Genomic DNA, 20,600 nt, shown 5'->3' with positions numbered 1-20,600 from the left:
CTCTTCTGCTGCAGTTAAAAGAAAAATATGTAGCTTCTGTGTCAGAGTCAAACATGAACCAGTATTGCAAAAATATATGGCAAGCGTAATACGAAGTCGATGACGGGTGGATGAAAACTTGAACGTGTGAGCTGGCATATAAAAAGAATTCCTGTTGAGTTGTTCCAACTCTGATGTCTAGGATTGCCTTTGGGAAGAGTGGAAGTCTTTGAGAAATAGGATCATTGAAATATACTCAGAGTCGCAAAGTGATTTCATGCTCTTTATTCAGCTCATAGTGGTGAGGAGGAGTGAATGAAAGTCCCCTCAAAGTATCTGCATTATATACATTATTTACACAATGGGCTGCACATGATTGGTTAATTCTGGAATTCTACTGTAAGCCAATCAGGTTGTGGATTCACTTATATCTGGAGCATGATTGGGTGGTTCCTGCCAACCAATCATACTGCTGCATTGTTCTAGGACCAATCAGACTGCTGCAATTTGGATCCTATTGTTCTAGGACCAATCAGACTGCTGCAGTTTGGATTCTATTCAACTCAGTACATAACAATCATTTAGAACCTATTTAGGCTGAGAAGGAATGGAAGCAGTCACTAGAACAGGCATGAGCCCAGTGGAGGTCAACTGGAACCACTGGAGAGCCCAGCATTAACAGAGGAAACCATGTGCCATCTGTCAAGCCTCCACTTTGAATGTTAAAGTCATTGGATGCAAAACTTGGAAAAGTAGCCACTAGCTTCATCTGTGGCCAGCTGCTATGAGTTTTATTAGTTTGTTGTTGGTTTTAATTTTTTGAGTTTTAAATTGTTGTTGTCAATTCTTGCAGAATCCAGTTTTCTGACAGCAGAACCTGGGAATTAGTTTAGTGTGGCATTTGTGGCTAACTCCATAGCAAGCCTCACATTTAAAAGACAGAGTGAAAACTGAAATGCCATTCAGTATATATTTTTATTGCCTGTGAAATAATTCATAAAAACAATAAATACTCGCATTGACTCTAAATGTTATGTCTTTTTTTTTTTTTTTTTACAAAAATGTCAGCCACCTCGTTCTTTCACATTTGTATGTTTATTGCCTGTGGATGGAACCTGACCTCACATAATCAAAGAGCAATTGCAGTATTGTTGGTTAAATTCCTTTCAGCATTGAAGGAACTCAACAGTAAATGTAATAAAAGATGGCTTTTATTTTAAAAAAGAAATGGGGGGAATATGGCTTTAGCAACAGCTAATTTCCTGGCCTTGAATAACTGCTTCATTTACTACTAGTTAAACGCGGGTGGTGCTGTGGTCTGAACCACTGAGTCTAGGGCTTGCCGATCGGAAGGTCGGTGGTTTGAATCCCCGCAACAGGGTGAGCTCCGGTTGCTTGGTCCCAGCTCCTGCCCACCTAGCAGTTCAAAAGCACGTCAAAGTGCAAGTAGATAAATACTGGCGGGAAGGTAAACAGCATTTCCATGCGCTGCTCTGGTTTCACCAGAAGTGGCTTAGTCATGCTGGCCACATGACCCGGAAAAACTGTCTGCAGACAAATGTCGGCTCCCTCGGCCAGTAAAACGAGATGAGTGCCGCAACCCCAGAGTTGTTCATGACTGGACTTAACTGTGAGGGGTCCTTTACCTTTACCTTAGCTGCTATAGCACTTAAAAAAGAAAGAAAGAAAAGACTATTATAGTGACATTATACTCTTTATTATCAGAGACCTCCAGACCTGGATTTTTAACCCAGATTTTGCAAATCTGCCCAGTATGGATCCATTTGGAATGGACTACAGACTGTTCAAAAGCAATCTATTCATTAATGATGAATAAGTGTGTGGGTCAGAGGCAACTGGGAAAGTCCATTTATGGTATCAAAATAATAGATTCTGCCTGCTGCACAGTGCAGAAGGGACCATGGGAGGTGAGGTTCCCATGGATCCCGGTCTCCCAAGATACACAGTAGATTTTAAAATTGCCTTTCAGAGCACACCTGCTTCCAAGGGGAAGGGCTGTAGGTCAGTGACAGAGTATCTGCTTTGTATGCAGAAGTTCCAAATTTTGATCCAACACATCTCAAGGTAGGGTTGGGAGAGACTTCTGTCTCAAAACCTAGAGAGCTGCTGCCAGTCAGTCTCAGTAATACTGAACAAGACAGACCAACGGTCTGATTCAGTATAAGGGAGCTTCCTATGTTCCCACAATTGCCCAATGCTCACAGCAGTGCTGCTACTTGCCACAACTATCAGGCAATGCCCACCAGGACCCCACAAGAGAGGAAAGAACCCCCCACGGGACACTTTTACCAAAGCCCCCTCAAACTGGGAGCTGACCCAGGGAGGGTTCCATCTGAATGCAAAATCCCAAGGATGTTTACTTACAAGGTTGCACTGTGTTCAGTGGGGTTTGGTTCCAGGTTAAGTGTGCATAGGCCTGCATTTTCAGGCTCATGCCCCACATTGTGATGTAACAATATAATTTTCGTGCACCTGCATTTAGGGACCCTAGCCATACTCAAATCAAGTTAAAGTTACTCTAGATGATTTGCAGAGCAGTGATTTGTGGTGAGGATAGACCAGGTATGTGGAAACAGATGCTGTCGGACTCCAACTCCCATCAGTCCCATTCAGCTTGGCCAGTGATCAGGGATGATGGGAGTTGTAGTCTAGCAATATCTGGAGTTGCCATAGGTTTTCCATCCCTTGGATAGACACACATCTCTTCATATAATATGCACTGTTCCATTCATGAAAATGCAATCAATTCTTCCTAATAAGGGCTGCATTTGGATTTGCTTTTCAAGCTTCGAGTAAAGTGTGTGTAAAGGGAGTCCTCAGATTGAGTCCTAGTACACACACTATTGAAACTCCTGTTGGGATACTGCCAGGGAAATATAGTCCATCATGGCCCCAAGCCGTGTGCCGGACGATCCATCGATCCCTGTAGTCATGCAGTACCAGCTTTTAGCGACACGAGTTTTCTGGAATACCTTGCCACATTCCAGGGCTCGTGCACACTCTTTATCAGCAGAAGCACAGCCAGAAAGTTGCACAGCAGGAGAGCATTTTTTCAGACTTTATTTAGCGTTGATCAGAACAAAGAAAAACATGACCGTTTTGAGTCAGTGTCTCCGACCGACCGACTGAGAAATCGAAAGGAATAGCAAACATAAACATCCTGTGAACAGGACATGCGCAGACTCACAAAGCCTGCTCCCTTTTAAGGTGGAACGGAAATATCCTAACATCTCCCTGGCATTGCTGGAATTTACCTTCCAGTTTCTGAATCCCCCCCTCCCAGACGCTCCTTCTTAATCATCTCTCCTGTAGAACAGCTAAAGCTATTCAGACCAAGAGTGCTGCAAGAACAGAATGGATGGATTGCAGAAGTCATGGACTGTGCATACAAAAGCACCAACTCATTTGGGAGGCCTCCAGATTCTGATACATATAGAAAAACTCATTCTTGCAACTGCTGACTATATTGGTTCAGGAGCCTGGCCCTATGCCTGGTCGACGGAGCGGGTCCTTCTGCCGGTAGCACTTCATGATCCAGCTGCTTTCCCGACCCTAGATTGTGGCATAGCTGGCTGCCCACAGCCCATCTGCGTCCTGGCCAAGACCTCAGATAGGAGGGAATAAGCTGCACACAGAGTGTAGCGGATTTCTGCTAGGCGTTAATGGTAAATCCTCTGATCCACCACTATGATGTCAGCCACATGCTTGGTGTTTATGTCCTGTTCCAGGAGCATTGCAGTTTACCTGGCCACAGAGCAGGGGTGCTAACTTGGATAAAATATTGGAGGGGGGGCAGGCAAGCTCCTCTCTGCATAATAGAACACACACCATGTGAATGGCAATGCCCATCGACTTTGGGGGGAGGGGCAGTCCCTCAAATATTTTGGATGTTATTTTCACTAATGTATGCATTTATCCTACTTTTTATATTTTACCCTCCTTGGCTGGAGAACTGCATTGCAAAATTCAGAGAAGTGCTAATTCCGAAAGTGTTTCAGAAAGTGGTCATTAGGTAGCTTCTCCTTTAAATGTCAACTGAATCAAAATGGTCTCTCATTCCCAGTTATGGTAAGTTAATGTAGAGAGTGCATCCCCACCCTCCTGTTATTTGGGTGGAAAGAGCCAGGTTATGCCCTGAGTTTTCCAGGATTGTGTTTGGACGTTTTCCATCTATAGTCAACCCATGAAGTTCACAGCACTCTCTCTCATTCTATGTAACTGGCATAATTGATGGATGTTTACATTCTTCAGCTCTTGGCTGACTTTCAGCCTAGTCCTCTGATGGGCTAGAGGGCTCCATAGGGAAAGCTATATATAAAATCCTGGTGCGTGCAAAATTAGCGCACAGTCCTGGAAATTCTGACTGCTGCTACGTCAGACTTCCCTTGGCTCTCTCTCTCCAATTGCCTCACTCTTTCTTCTTTGACTATTGTCCAGGTTCCTGCCTGATCTACAGATGAATTTCCTGATTGCTTCTGTTACCTGAAAATATTTAGTGCTTGCCTTTGCTTTTAAATAGTCAGTTTCACAATCCTAGATCTTGACTCTAAACCAGTATTTACAGGAATTTCCTCAGGCGTCCAGGCTGCCGGTAGGGATTCTTATTGGCATTCAATGAATTAATTTGCAGAAGAGTATTGCAATACTCAGTGTGCAATGGGAAAAAGTAAAAACATCTTGACTTCGCTCTAGGCACTACAAAGCTTTGGGTTTTTCCAATTTCTCCTCTGTGTGCAAAACTTACAACTAAATAAATACAAAGCAAATAATGAAACTTTAAACCCTGTCTGAGAAAATCCTTTCAGAAGCTTTTGGCAGTCTCAAGACCAATTGCATTTTTGAGGAATTGTAGTTTTCTTTGGATACTTTGTTCACGGAATGTCTGATACCAGATGACGAATATCAACGGAATGTCTATCAGGAGCATATCATGACATACCTACTTAGAGAAGCACATGTGTAAAGGTTGCTACCCGCCATCTTAGTCCATATCTGCACTATGCATCTAAAGCAGTGTTTCCCAACCACTGTTCCGCGGCACACTAGTGTGCCGCGAGATGTTGCCTGGTGTGCCGCGAGATGTTGCCTGGAGGGAGGCGGGCGAGCCGGGCAGCGAGAGGCGGGGCGGCGGCGGCGAGGAGAGGCCGCCCAGCGCGGGGCTCTCGCCGTCTGCCTGCCTGGCTGCCTGCGAGCTCGGCGGGCAGCGCCTCCGTCCGCAGTGCCCGCCTCTTGGCTCTCATTCCCTGCCCCTGCCAAAGCTCACCCAGCCAAGCCGCGCTCTCCTTCCTGCCTCGCTTTGCTGCCTCCTCCCCCCCACCCCCAAAGCTTGGAGGTTCCCCGGCAAGGGGGAGGGGAAAAATTGGAACTTACACTTTCGTGCGTCCCTCCCGGCGTGACGCTGCGCGCTGACGTCATGGGGCTATAATGGTGGTGTGCCTCGAGATTTTTTTCATCAAACAAGTGTGCCTTTGCCCAAAAAAGGTTGGGAAACACTGATCTAAAGCAATATCAGAATAAACTATCTCACATTAAACAGCCATGGCTTAGCCTGAAGAATCCTGGGAATTGTAGTTAAGGGTGCTGTGAACTGTCAGAAGACCCCTGTTCCCCCTCTCAGAGTTACAGTTCCCAGAATGGTTTTAACAATCAATCCCTCTCCTCAAGAATGTCTGTGAATTGTAACTCTATGAGGAGGGAAAAGGGTCGCCTAATAATTCTCAGCATCCTTAACTAGCTACAGTTCCCAGGATTCTTTGGAAGAAAAACCCATGGCAGTTTAAAGTGGTATGACACTGCTTTAAATGTATAGTGCACACGAGGCCTTAATATGTATGGTATCAGAGCATGAATCATAACACTTTTTTTTTAATACGGATCACTGATTTTTCTTTTTAAAAAGATCAGTGGTGCTACAAGCCCTACCCACTCTCCTCCTGAACACTATCCCTTTCCTTAGCTCCATCTGCCAAAAGTAAGCCGGCCTGCTCTACTCTTAGCAACTGATGAAAGCAAAAATGTGATCACTGTATAAATAGTGAGCAGAGTAGAGCTATTGATGGAATCATCTCCCTTTGGAGGTGTAGCAGAACCACCAATGACATTGGTTGTAACTTTAAGACCTTGTGCTGGAGCTTGCTTTTCTCTCTTCCCTCCCACTCTTTTTTCCTCATGTGCCATGTCCTTTTAGACTGTGAGCCTGAGGGCAAGGGCCATCTTACCACTGACTGCCTTTTTTTGACTAAAGGGTGAGGTATGACAACAATATAGGATTGGTCTTTTGCTGCTTGTTAAAAATACATCTATTTACTCATGCTGTTCCAGCTCTTAATGAAGCTCTGGATAGCTTTTTGTTTATCTGAATTTATAGCAGCTGGACATATTGTTGCATTATTGTATGTCTGTATTGCTCCCAGGGCTGCCTTAAGGATATGTAGCGCCAGGGTGCAAAGATCCACCTGGTGCCCCCCCCAGTTGCCCAGTAATAGGAGTGCAGGAGGGCAGAGGCCTCAGCGTCTTGCTGGCTCAGTCACCCCCGAGCTTGCGGCGCAGAGCTGCCCGCAGCAGAAGATCCTGCTGTGGCACTCTAACCGATGGACAGGCTCTTCCCCAAACTCAACTCTCGGGCACCGGACTCTCAGCCTGGTGCCCCTGAGAGCCCAGCACCCAGGTGCCCCACACCCCTGGTGCCTATGGGTAAGACGGCCCTGATTGCTCATGTGTTGCTCATGTTTTTGTAAACTACCTTGTAATTATTCCAGGGAAAGTAATTTTCTTGGCATAGGATGCACCTTAAATATACAGTAGCAGATTTCTACACTTGTAGCTCAGCAATTGAAGCAATAATAAAGCTAGGATCAGAGTATAAGGCTGAAATCCTGTACATGCTTGGAAGTTGGTCCCATTAAACCCAATGGGACTTCTCTCTGAGTATCTATGCAGAGCATTGCACTGTAAGCTGATCACCCTGCAATTGAATAGGGCAAGAGTGGGAAGCTAGAGGAACAATTCATTGAGCCAACACCAGTTCACAGCTTGGTTTTTGATATGATAAATGGTGGTGGCAGTGACACTGAAAGAACTGAAGATCTTCGTTAGGGGCACCTTTTTCTTTTTGCAACGCTTTACACAGAGAGCTCTCCTGCTGTAACGAAATGTGATATTCAACAGATGCCAGTGTTTCGGCTGATAAGTAGGGGAGAAAAAACCCCTCTGTTCAAAATGAAACAGGAACCACAGCACAGAAGGCTGTGTGGGTTTTCAGCCATCTGAACTGTTATTATGATTGATGTGGAACCGATCGTGGGAACTGGATCAGAGGGAAAATATTACGCTGACTGAATATATAATAAAATTTTCTGATGAGTGACTTGGCTAAGTTCTGGTGGAGTTTGGAAAAGGCAGGCTGTCTCCCCCCGTCCCCCAATGCCGGAAGTATTCAAAGCAATTTTGGTTACAACCAAACATTTGCCTACAGCATTTGAGGCAGATCTGGAGATTCCAGATTTCTGCTGGGGAGGTTCAACTCTGGCTTTCTTGCATGGACCCAGGGATTGGAGAAGATAGCTTACAAGTCCTGCCCCATCCCAACTGTAAACATCATCATTTGATACTGCAGCTGTGCACAGACACAAACAATTATCATAAGCATGAAGGTCAAAGCTCTGTTTCATCTATTTGGGTGCTTAACACCCTTCATTTCTGTTATTTCTAGCAGGTAGCTGTCATGATCCTGAAGTCAGAATCCTCATCTGCAGTGTATGAGGTATCTTGAAGCCAGAGGCGAAGGGAATGCAGGGTTAACACTAGACATGTTCTCATATGAGCCTGTGTGGCTTTAAGAGAAGCATCACAGGCTAAGTGCTCTGGCCTCTCATTAGTTAAGGTCCAAGTCCAAGTGATGGGTACAAGGAACAGAGACACCTTTGTTGTCCAAGGTGGTTGACACTGCAGTTGTGGAATTCCCTCCTTAGCTAGGTCCACTTAAGTACTTTCTCTTCTTGTTCTTAGACAGATACTACAAAAACCTCACCCAGTCACAAACCAGGTATTTTAAGACAGATTTCTACTGTGCTTATGCTTTCTCCTTGGGTTTTAATGCCGTTTTGCTTTGTAATGGTTTTGTTTGATTTATTTTTTGATCTGTTTTTCTTGTAATGCTTTTGTTTATTATTTCATTATCATTGAAAGAATTGAAAAGTTGCCCTTTATTTTTATATAAATAATTAAATGCGGGCAAATAAAATCTTACGAAGGTTTGTGGTTGCTTGTCACCATGATATTATCCTATGCTTTTAAATTTCTGACAGTAGGGATGGGTGAGTCAGGTTCTCTCCATTGCTCATTAATCTAATCTTAAATTCAGTTCTCCACATTCCCTATCAGTTTGTGATCCCGCCCCACTCCAGAAAGTGCTAGTGAATATTCATCAGCATTTTGGTGTGATTCCCCCCTCCCACTATAACACATTTGTGTATACAATTTTGCCTAACATACAGATTTTCTTTGCAAATAAATTTCCCCTAATATAATGCACTTTTGTTTTGTTTTATGCATGTGTGTGCTTGCTTTCTCCTAGTATATGCATTTTGTACACATTACTTGGCTGGTGAACTGTGTTGCAAAATTTAGAAAATTTTGAAGGATGGCTGTGTTTTGATTCAAACCTATCCATTCTTAAGGAAATCAGCCCTGAGTGCTCACTGGAAGGACAGATCCTGAAGCTGAGGCTTCAATATTTTGGCCACATCATGAGAAAAGAAGACTCCCTAGAAAAGATCCTGATGTTGGGAAAGATGGAGGGCACAAGGAGAAGGGGACGACAGAGGACAAGATAGTTGGACAGTGTTCTCGAAGCTACCAGCATGAGTTTGACCAAACTGCAGGAGGCAGTGGAAGACAGGAGTGCCTGGCGTGCTCCGGTCCATGGAGTCACAAAGAGTTGGACACGACTAAACGGCTAAACAACAACAACAACTGTTAAGTTGTGGGTGAACATATCAGACGACACAGCAATTCTTCAAGCAGCTCTTGTTTATTCACAGGCCAGAACAGAACTGAACTGAAGGGTTCAGTCAGCCTTCTTATATAGAGCTCCAGTACAGCATAACTGTAACAATTTTCTAAAACTATCCAATCACTGAACGTCACTTTCGATCCCTTATTTACATAACTATCTACAGTATCCCCCTGCTGGCCCAGGGTGAGAACTTCAGTACATAACAACAACAACAACATTGTTTTGGGCAGTGCAGATTAGGTTGAGTTCACTTTTAAATACAAACGGAATTGAATTTAGTTGTCATCCCTATCTGAAAGTCAAAAGACAAGGCAGGCTTTGATGGCCTTTCCCAGGCTCCATCAATATGATATGCCATAGAGAAAGCAAAGAATCCACTTGAAACCCCATGGAGAGTTGGCAACACTGAGGCAGGCTGAGCCTGTTGCCAGCAAACTATTACTGCTCATTAAACCTCAGGAAATTCCCCCCAGCCTTTCCTGGTTGTGTGAAGTTGTCTTTTACTTACAATGAGCAATATGGATCAAAACACTCTTTTGAACCACTCTCTGCAATCTCAGAGCAGCATTCTGAATGTGCAGATGATGCTAAGACGTGGAAGGGTCAGCAGAGGCTGCAGAAAGGATCTGACTGTTCCATGGACCTCATTAATTGCTTTTGAAAGCCTATTTGGTCCCTGCGTTTTCTGCCTCATGCTGAATCTGCATTTGGGGCTGTCCTTGCTACTCCTCCACCTCTTTGTACTGAAAGCCCTAACTAAAGCATTCATCGCCAGCAATACATTTCTAGTGCAAACAACAATGCTGCCATCAACCCATTGCTGCAGTGTCTTTGTTTTTGACATACAAAGATGAAAATTGCCAACTGCAAACTAGTCTGTTTCCTTAAGCTGGAAAAGGAGGTTGTATGTACTGGTGTAGAGGGATGTCAGAGAATCCCGACAAAAATTCAAGTGGAAGTAGAAATTACTGACGTTTGCTATTTCATTCCATGTCCAGAACAGAAATCAATCAAATACCTGTGAATAAAATTGGTATTTGTTGTTGTTACTGCTTTCAGTCTGCAATGACATGTAATTGATAATGCCTCCCCCCCACCCATTCACATTGAATTTCCTTCCATTGAACTGAGAGGAAATAACATAATGACAAGTCCGCTAAACCTTTTGGTGCAGCAAAATTGTGGCTGGGTCCCAATGTGCTGCATCGCAGTCCAGACGAAGCCCTGTTTCTTGCGTGGCTCCCTGGCCAGCAAGGCAGCCTAGCCTTGTCTTGCCAGTCAGGCCTTGTATTCAGACCTACTCAAATTCATCCAATCAGGGGCAGGCAAACTGGCTTACGCCTTGTGGGTTCGCCTACTTCATAGCAATCGTCACAACTTTGGCATTGGGAAAGCCTTAGTATTGGTTGGAGGGGAGGTTGTAGCCTCTACCTGCCCCTCCAAATCATGGGTATCCAGTTAAAGGAATCTGGAAGTTGCTTCTGTCCAGGTGCCCAGGCAGCGGCTGGAGCCACAGCACACCTCAAAATGGCAATCCCACAGTGGGTGCTTCTAGTTGATGTAAGTCATAGGTCCCCCCTCCTGCTGTCGGTTTGACCTAGGTTTTACTTCCAGCCAGTGGGCCTGGAAGTTCATGGTGTTACCCAATGCCTATGCCAAACCTCTGACACCTGTCAATCAAAAAAGTTGTGGCCTTATTTGATCCCAATACACTGTCTTGTCTGTTATTGTTGGTCGGTAGAACACAATGTAATTTATTTAATTAACTGTGTAAGCGAAATAATTTTGCCATAGCATGCGGTGGGATGAATAGATTAATTTTTGGCAGGAGGTAAACTGCCGTGGAACAGAAACAGTGCTGTATACGGCGGATACGGAGCAGAAAGGCAAACAATGCCTTCTTACTATTGGTACTGTTATTCTGTGCTTCTTAAACATACCCATTAAGTACCACCCTTTTCCATCTGTGGCCATGCCCCATTTTTCTACTGGCTGGGGGCAGAACACTTCTCACACATCTGACAAAGAGAGCACTAGTCCATGAAAACAAAATTCTGCAACAAGAACATGGTTGGTCTACAAGGTACCCCCAGAGCATTGATTCTGCTGCAAAAAGGGCTGACATAGCTACCTTAAACAATTCAGGTAGAAAAAGCGGGGGGGGGGGGAGGATATGCACCCCTCCTACTGGATGTACTCTAAATCACACCACTCCCTTTATAGCAAATCTTAGAGCAGACATGGCGCAGGTCTACCGCCATAATGTCTTTCTCTCCCTAAGAGGCAATTAGATGCAATTCATTACCAAATTGGAAAGTAATGTCTAAATTAGACACTTTTTCCATCTTTGGGCAGAAATTGAATCCCCCCCATTAGATGTTGTTTTCCAATTTTAAGAGCATGCTGTTTCACATTTGAAGATACCTTTTGGCAAAAACAAAAGAATCTCACGAACATGAAATGTGATGCCCTCAACTTGCTGTGCCTCACCGAGTCTGGACAGGGGTCTAAATGAATTTGTAGTGTGAATATATCGCTGATTCATTTTTGTGGCTGTCTGTAGGGCAGGAGGAATTTTGCTTGTTGACGTTTGATTGAAACCTGCATTAGCTGCCAGGGCCCACACAAACCGGAAAAAAGAACTTAAAGGCAAGTGAGAGATTGACTGTAGACATGTACATCTGATCTGACTGATTTTCACACTTTCCTAGATTTAACTAAGAGCTGCTTTCACAGAAGCTCTGGCAAACCCATGCCCTTTCTAAATAAAATTATGAACAAATTGCAAATGCATGTGTGACCACATGGAATACAAATAAGGAGACTGCTTGTGAAATTCCTTCCATTAACTATAATTTCATTTATTTAAGGTTTTCTTTTTAATATTCTTCCTTTCCATAAAATGTGCCCAAGGCAGCTTACAATCAATGTGGAACAATTTAAACAAATCAATATATAAAAAATTGCTAGAATAAGCCACCTGTAAGATAAGGAAACAGCCTAAATGAACAATCGGCAGCAGCAAAAGGCACAAAGTGTGTCTTACATTTGATACTAAACAGATTAAATCTATGAAGCAATTAACAAGATAGCAATTCAGTGGAGGAGGGGAACTAGGCAGCCAATGGAAGAACAACCACTGAGAAAATCCTCTCTGCAACAGCCATTGGCTAAACTACAGGTTACCAGGGCCAGCTCTAGATTCTGGGGAGCGCTTAGGCATTTAAAACCCACATTTCTTGCATTGTGAAACCCAAAGCACCATACCTGTAGTTCCCAGGCAGTCACTCTTCTAGGCAATGACCAGAGAAGCTTTAGCAAGGCTGTGGCCTCAGGCTTTATTTGGGTGGGGGAATACCAAGAGAAAAAGAGGTGGCAGAAAAAGAGAGAGAAACAAGTGGCCTTATTCCCCCCCTACTAATCCCACCCTCTTTTGGCTTTAACCCCATCCACAATTGGCCTGCAGTCCCTGATGGGTTATCCCCAAGGGAAAATACAGCCCTTGACAGGGGTAGAATCTACACACATATAAAAAATGCTGTGAAAATGCTTTTAAAAAAAAGTTTTGAAAAATACATTGAATTTGTCATAGCTCACTGTCGCTATCTAGTGTCACATTTGTATATTGCATGTCCTTCACATAAGCCCTCTCCGTCCAAAATTCCTGGGTGCCAGCTTGATTGTATGTGAAGCTGTGCAAAAGTTTTCCTAACTGGAGATAATCTTCATGCAGGAAAGAGTCACCTAGTAGTAATTAGAAATGTGTGTTTGCGTCCTTGGAAAAGTGCAACTGTTTGGAATCAGATTATGGCAATGACTGCAGTGCTGGCATTTTGTTAATGGATCAACGTCTCCTTTTGTTTCTTTATTTTGCATAGTTTGATTAAGAGACCAAAGTATGAATGAAAGAAACGCAGATAATTCTCTTTATAGAGATTGCACTGTGTGGAAACTATGGCTTTCTGAGTTAATCAAGCATCCCTGAAGAGCTGCCAACATTCATTTTCCTTGTAATGCCCATTAGAATGCAAGAGGAAGCAGACGACACATCATGGCCAAACACCTGACGTTCTGGCATTGTGAATGTAACGGGGGTGAAGAAATAATTCTCTCATCATCAGTCACTAACAAAAGCAGTACAGGAAGAAAGATAGAAGGAAAGTGGGATGTAAGGACGGAGGCAGAATTCAAGGCTATATTACACATTTTGAGCATTTTTTAAATTTAAGTTTTTGAACTCTAACACCCATCAACCCCAGCCAGTGTTGTCAGAGCTCAGGGATGATGGGATTCCAAAAATTATCTGGAGGGCCAGAGGTTCCCAAGTAGGGCTGTAGACTTTTCTAAAATGGAGCCATGGGGATGTGATTTTCTTTCCCAGGCAGAGAGTCTTCGGGAAAGTTTTCCCAGAGAAATGAGACCAAGCTGACAGCGTTGGGGAGGGGAGGGGGTGGAGAACCTTCCATGAATCAGCCCAACTCACATTGTAATTCAGGGTACACACAGCACCAGCGAACACTCCTACAGAATAAGTCCATCAGCTGCCTTAATGCCCATGTTCTTCATAATTATTCTTCAAACCTGCTATTGGCAAAAACAGAAATGAAGTATCCTCTAAAAGGTTTACTAATGAAAAGAAACAGGCTTTCATTTTGAAGAAAAAAAATCCATACTCAATCCAAGATAACAAAATATATAGAAGAAGAATTAATAGGAATAGCCTATGAAAAGTATAGCATGGACACGATGAATTCATGATGAAAGCCCTGGCATAGTGAAGAGGAATCAGGGCCGGCCCAAGACATTTTGCCACCTGAGGTGGACCCCAAAATGGTGCTTGTTCCCTGCCAGGGAAGAAGAGGTGAGGGAAGATCTGTATCAGGAACAAAGGTGGTGGGGGAAGAAAGATCAACTGCTGTCCCTGTGGATCCTGCCACCTGAGGTGGCCACCTCACCTTGGCCTCATGGATGGATCTGCCTTGAGGGGAATGCAGGCGAGCATAGTTCCAGGCCTTTTTTCAGAGCAGGAGCAATGATGAAGTGATAGCAAGGCTTTCAAATTCTTTTGAAAAACTAGAGGGTCTCAGCTTTTAAAAAAATAAAAATCACCCCCACTCCCCAGGTGGCAGCCCTTTCACCAAACCAGCCGAGTGAGAACTGCCCCTGTTCAGAAACCATGGGACACTGGGGTCACACCCACACCATACATTTAAAGCACATGGTTTCCCCCCCCCAAAAAAAATCCTGAGAAGTATAGCTTGCCATCGCAGAGCTGCAATTCCCAGCACCCTTAAAACATTGCAACAGTTTCCAGGATCCCTTGGGGGAAACTGTGTGAATTAGATGTACGGTACTGATGTGTCCTAAGGGTCAGTAGGAAAAGGAAAAAGGAAAACTGGGAGTGTGAGGAGGGGAGAGTGAGAGTTGAGTGTCCTCATCAGCTGATGAATGAAGATTAAACCTTGCTGCCTAAGCTGTGTGGTCCTGTTCCCTCAGCACAGCCATTGGAGGATTACACCCTGCCCTACCTATCAGTCAATGTCATCAGTGATGTCAGGTGGGTGTGGTTTTAGGGGGGGAAATGGCTTGGAGGGCCAAATTGGACTTCTTAGCAGGCCATGATTGGTCTCCACATACTGGAGCTTTCTCGGCTCTATGCTAGAAGGTAAATAATTTTTTTGCTTGGGGTTCCCTAGTATTTGCTAGTAGCAGGCTGAAGCCTTCAGCAGGCATCTGAGCAAAAATCCAGCTTTATTAGCCCATCTGTGCCCTAAATCTTTCTTCCTAAATTTCAGGGTTAGACATTTCAAAACAGTGCCTCAAACGCAGCAAATGACACAAACTAGAACACAAAGGCCTTTCCCAAAAAGAACAAAGCTCTTTTGAAGGCAGCTGAAATTGTCAATGCTAAATTAAAAATTAAAAATCCAATCCGTGGGCTGAAGAGAGATGGTGAGTCTGCCAGACAGCCCTTAGGGCGATGAAGTTAAAAAAAATAAAAATCTTTCCACTACAGCTATAAAGCTCTCTTTCGTAATATATTTATCGCGTCACGAAATATATAGCTGACTTGCATGAATATGTTGCATGGATATAGTTTTCTTTGGCAGCATCTATGTGAAAACAGCTTGGATGAGTAATAATGAAACCTGTTGAAAAAAATCTGGTTCCTTTACTGCCTAATTATTGATGGGCATCAAAAGCAGCAGGCTGGTGTGTGCGGTGTTTTTTAAAAGGATTTTTCCTCCCTCAATCCAATAAACAACTGATGCATGCTGTTTGCACAAAATTAAGAGTTATATGCTCATAAACATATAAACATCAGCTGTATTTTTCAAGCAGTGTGTTTAATGCGTATTAAATTGAAGTTTTATCTTTGCTTAGCGCTAAGATGACAAAGCAAAATGTGGGCAACAGCGAAGGCTGATGGTGCTAATATAAGACAATCCGTCCATCTCCACCATGCGCTTGGCCTCACCAAGCAAAAAGGATGTGCCATATCTCATATTGCCCATGTTAGACTTCTCCGCAATTGTATTGACCTTGCCTGTCAAAGCAAAAGACATATGGCTTTAATACCGAACAACACTTCGTTCTCATAACAAAGCTCTGTTGCACGTACTGCACACTAGTGCTCAATAGCCAGGAAAGTTGAACTCAATCCTGCTGTTTAGCACTTAGCTCTCCTCACTGGCTGGCTGACACATGTCAGAACTTCAAAGCTCGGTCATAAACTATAAGCCACAATCTTGGTGTAATCAGCAGCAAAATCCCCATTGGCTGTAAATGTGAAAGTCCAGGGGTTGTAAGCAATGTTTCTGCACAAGCTAACCTTATCATCCAGTCCTTGCAGGGTGCTTCAGCCACAGACAGAGACTGGCTTCGAATCAGTGTAGTCTGCACCAATGGTGCCATTATTTCAGCCTTAGTACTTGAGGCCTGCAAAAAGTCACATCAAAGGGAGGAATTCACTTTGAGGCTTGCAGATAGTCCACAATGTTTTTGGTGAGTGTCAGAATCAGGTTCTGCCCTAACAAAATGTGGTTCAACTCATGTTTGGATCTTGCCAACATAGATTTGCTTTTAAAAAATTCCTTATAGGAAGAGCTGTGTAATGCTCTCCTAACAAAGGAAACATTAATACCTTACATTTTAAGTAGTATTATACCACTTCAGTAGTCGTGGAGATTCCTGAGAACTGCAGATTCTTAAGGGTACTGAGAATCGTAGCTTTGCAAGTTCAGCACCTTGAGCAAACTGCAGTTCCCAGAATTCTCCATGACTGCTAAAGTGACATAGGTGCTTTAAATGTATGGTGCAGATGGAACTGAAAACAAGAAGACTCGACTATGAATGGGTGTGGGCTTGTTACCGTTAGCCACTAGAGGGCAGGCAGAGTTAACCTTAGCTGAGTCTCAGCCCCAGGATCAATACCAAAGATCAGCACTTAAACTTTGGAACTTCTGCCCTTTGATATCAGGCAAGTGCTGTACTCTTTTGGGGGAGCTGCTGAAGATTTCTTTTGTTTAAGTGAGCCTACCCAGACACCTACATTTGACATGTATTTTAATATGTACATATTATTTTACAACGCATATTTTTTAAACTGCTGACTTTATTGGTAATTTTATTGTATATTTTATGTAAGCTGCTTAGAGAATTTGATGATTAAGCTGCATATAAATCCTGTTAAAAAGATTATAACAAAAGAATAAAAACAACCTTTCTCTTCATTCGTGTTCCACCAGCAACTGAAGACACTCATTTTTAAACAAGCTTTTTAATTCTGTTGCAGCTTAATGTATATATTGTTAATTCTGCTCTTTATGTGCTGCTGTTTCTAGTTTGGTAATTTGGGTTTTAATGGTTGGATCATTTTCGCACATATTTTTGTCGGCTGCTGCAAGGAGCTTCTTTGCGGAGGGAGAAGTGGGATATGGATTTTAAAAAATGAAAATGAGTAATTAATCAGGTAGTCCCTCATTCAGATCTGTCCCCTGCCTTGAACTGAGTATACAAGTGGGGCCTGCAACAAAATGTTGCATTGTGGAGCATTGCTGCCCAAAATTCCAGCTGTTCCCTTCCCTGTTGTGCTCCAGAAGATTCTCTCAAAGCCTGGGATCTCAGTCCAATGAGGTAAAAGCCTTTTACCAAAACACTTGTCTAAGATAGTACAGTCCAAGGTACAGCATAGTCTCAGTTAAGCCAAGCCCTATCACCTTATATTCTGTGGCCTCCTAAACCACATTCTAGCTCAGGCATCTCCAAACTCAGCCCTCCAGATGTTTTGGGACTACAACTCCCATCATCCCTGACCACTGGTCCTGTTAGCTAGGGATGATGGGAGTTGTACAGTGGTACCTCGGGTTACATACGCTTCAGGTTACAGACTCCGCTAACCCAGAAATAGTACCTCGGGTTAAGAACTTTGCTTCAGGATGAGAACAGAAATTGTGCTCTGGCAGCGCGGCGGCGGCAAGAGGCCCCATTAGCTAAAGTGGTGCTTCAGGTTAAGAACAGTTTCTGGTTAAGAACGGACCTCCAGAATGAATTAAGTACTTAACCTGAGGTACCACTGTAGTCCCAAAACATCTGGAGGGCCGAGTTTGGGGATGCCTGTTCTAGCTGCAGCTGCTTGGTAGTAAATAAGTTTTAGGGACTGCTCATTCACAAGTAGACCCCTTACTCATGAGCCACATGATGACTCAAAGTCTGTAGACATATGTTGTGTCATGGCTCTTTGGATTGGACTCTGGGCCTTTTGGCGCCAATCTTCTCAGAGACTGAGGGGTGGCTTTTCCTCCTCCTTCTCCTCTGACAAAGTTCTTCAGCAGGTGTCAACCTAGACAGCTCCACAGGAAGATTCTCAGCACTGGTGCCAGGAGGCCCTGCCTATTGCTCAAGGTTCTTGGGCTAGGCAGAATGGCCCTGCCCCTGATTTTCCGACCCACACAAAACAGCCAGTCACAATTTACACTGGGTTATTTTGAGGGTTCGTTCTATAGGACTAAACTTTTTTTTGATACTTCTGCAAACTTCTAGTACTTCTACTGCTGCCTCCCTCTAATGGACAGATGTTGCCAATCTGGCTGTGTAAGTAATGACATTCACAGCCTGGACATTGGAAAAAGAGGGAACAATTAACCAACATGCTATTATTCTTCCCAAGAATTATGACCCAAATCTGTACCTCTCTTTTTTTGTTGTGGGAGAAGTTTAATTTTCATTTTTATTCTCTGTATTTCCTTCCTTCCTTCTTTCTCTATTTCCTTGTTTCAGGGATTCCCATACTGTGTGACTCATAGACCACCAGTTGGTCCATGAGCTTCATTCAGGTGGTTCATGGAGTGTTGGTGAAAATACCATTAAAAATCATGCAGCATCTACTGAAGTGCTTTACCATTGATGCAACAAGCAGAAACATCATTAAGTGGTCCACCGAGAGCAATTGTAAAGTGATCTGTGGGGATGGAAATGGGAGGGTGGGAACCCCTGCCTCATTTTTTATATGGTTTTGAATTGTATGGTTTTGATTAAATACATTTTTAAAAAGCAATATTAAAAAATGATTAACAAGCATTATTATGTTTCGATAAGGAAGGCAGTGAGAAAAAACGGTCAATTTTTATAACATATTGGAATAATTAGGATTCAGCCTTGAAGAATATTGGGAATGTTATAAAGGAGGTGTTAATATGAATAAGACTTTGGCACTGGGTGGTTAATAATGTATCTGGTTAGCAATATAAAGGCTTCAAATTTGAAAAACAAACCAAAAACAAAGGCAGGGCATTAATTTGGGAGTAGGAGGGTGGAGATTTCTTATCACCATTACATTTGAAGCTATAGAAAAAGTTTGTACAAAGCATTTGTGGAATTTAAAAAAATGCAAATGAAAAATTATTATTTTTTAATTGCTACATCACCATTCCTCTCACAGTGCAGAGCAACATGGCAACACAACTTGATTATTGCAATGTGCTCTATGCGTGGCTACCCTTGAGCCTGGTCTGGAGTCTCCAGCTACATTGTGCACCCAATTTTATGGAACTCCTTTCCAGTTGATGTCTGACAGGCCTTCCTCCCTTATGGCACCTGTTGAAGACTTTTTTATTCCAGTGGGCATAGCTGCCAACTTCCTGGGGAACAAAATTCCCCATGAAGGGACAGGGCACCCACAAATTTCGGTGCCAGGGCCATGCACACTGCGTGACACGCATGGCCCCAGGCACCCACGATCGCAGGGCCAAGCTGACACTCCTGCCAGCAGGCATTTTATGTTTGTTTTTGTCGTTATAACTGATGTTTACTTTTAGGGCACTGTATCTTTGTAAACTATTTCGAGACGACTGCAGTTCAGAGATACATGAAGGTTTTAAATAAATAAATCAAATGAATAACAATCACTTGCAAAAACTGCAGGACCATGGCGAGTCACTACTTCTCAGCCCAGTCTGCTTTACAGCGTTGGGGTGAAGTATTGGTGGGGAATCTATTTATGCTATCTTGAGCACCACAGAGGAAAGTCATGTTGTATAAAGTAATAAATATGAAATACCAAAAGGTGTAGTTTCTTCTCACACATCACTGCACAGCACATCTCTTGGGTCATTGTCCCTGAAGGGTGCTTTACATGTGCCCAGACTTACCACAGCTCATAGTATTGCATTATAACAAAGAAAGTGCCTCTGAGCAATGTGCAGAGTGCTTGCCTTTAAATTTCAATCCTACCCTTCAAAGCACACATTCTCTCACTTTTATTCTCACAACAGCCTTGTGAGGTAGGTTAAGAAGATGAGTTAGACTAGCACAAGATAATGTACAAGTGCTGTGGCGCTGAGGAGTGACTTGCACCCAGGTTTCCCCAGTTTTATTTATTACATTGCTATTCCACCTTTCCTCCAAAGAGCTCGAGGTGGCACACTTGGCTCTCCTCCTCCCCATTTCATCCTCACAACAACCTTGCGAGGTAGGCTAAGAGGAGAGGCTGGTGAGCTCCATGGATAAGCGAGGGGATTTGAACCCTGGTCTCCCAGGTCTAGCACTGTTCTTCTTTGGCGATCACTCCTAGCCGAGTAAGACTGTCTTCCATAAACACGGTTTTAACAATAAGTCCGTAAGTGACTGTAGCCACTACAGGACACTGCCCACCACACATTATTATTATTATTATTATTATTATTATTATTATTATTATTATTATTATTATTATTTCACGGTTTCAACCCACATGCGAGAGAAGAGCTGCGACGGGCTTTGAGCCCAGACACCTCTCCTTCAGGTTAGATGAACAAGCGAAAGCTTCTCCTCAGGGAATAAAAGCGAAATGAGCCTTCGCGCCTTCTCTCCCGCGCTTTGCTTCGCGCCAAAAAACAGCGCGCCCCCGCCCCCCAGCGAGCACGCGCCTTTCCCCATCCTCCTCGCGCGCTTCCCTCGTTCTCTCCCAAGCGGGAAACGAATGAGGAAGCTTCCCGCCCTCTCTCTCTCTCTCTCTCTCTCTCTCTCTCTCTCTCTCTCTCTCTCTCTCTCTCTCTCTCCACTCTTCGCCGGCCAAGAGCTGAGAAGGCGTCACGCGGGCTTCCGA

The 20,600-nt window shown here is 43.6% G+C and overlaps 1 long non-coding RNA gene across 1 annotated transcript; it reads right to left on the bottom strand.

Moving 5' to 3' along the window:
* Positions 1-13,609: 13,609 nt before the first annotated feature.
* Positions 13,610-20,509, bottom strand: LOC308573732. Its single transcript, XR_014002165.1, has 3 exons — positions 20,247-20,509; positions 15,849-15,955; positions 13,610-15,563 (listed from the first exon to the last, which is right to left on the bottom strand). It is a non-coding gene; the product is annotated as an uncharacterized lncRNA (long non-coding RNA).
* Positions 20,510-20,600: the final 91 nt, after the last annotated feature.

Source organism: Podarcis bocagei, assembly GCF_964188305.1.
Source record: "Podarcis bocagei genome assembly, chromosome: 14".
Lineage (NCBI taxonomy): Eukaryota > Metazoa > Chordata > Lepidosauria > Squamata > Lacertidae > Podarcis > Podarcis bocagei.
This window is presented reverse-complemented; position numbering and strand designations above follow the sequence as displayed.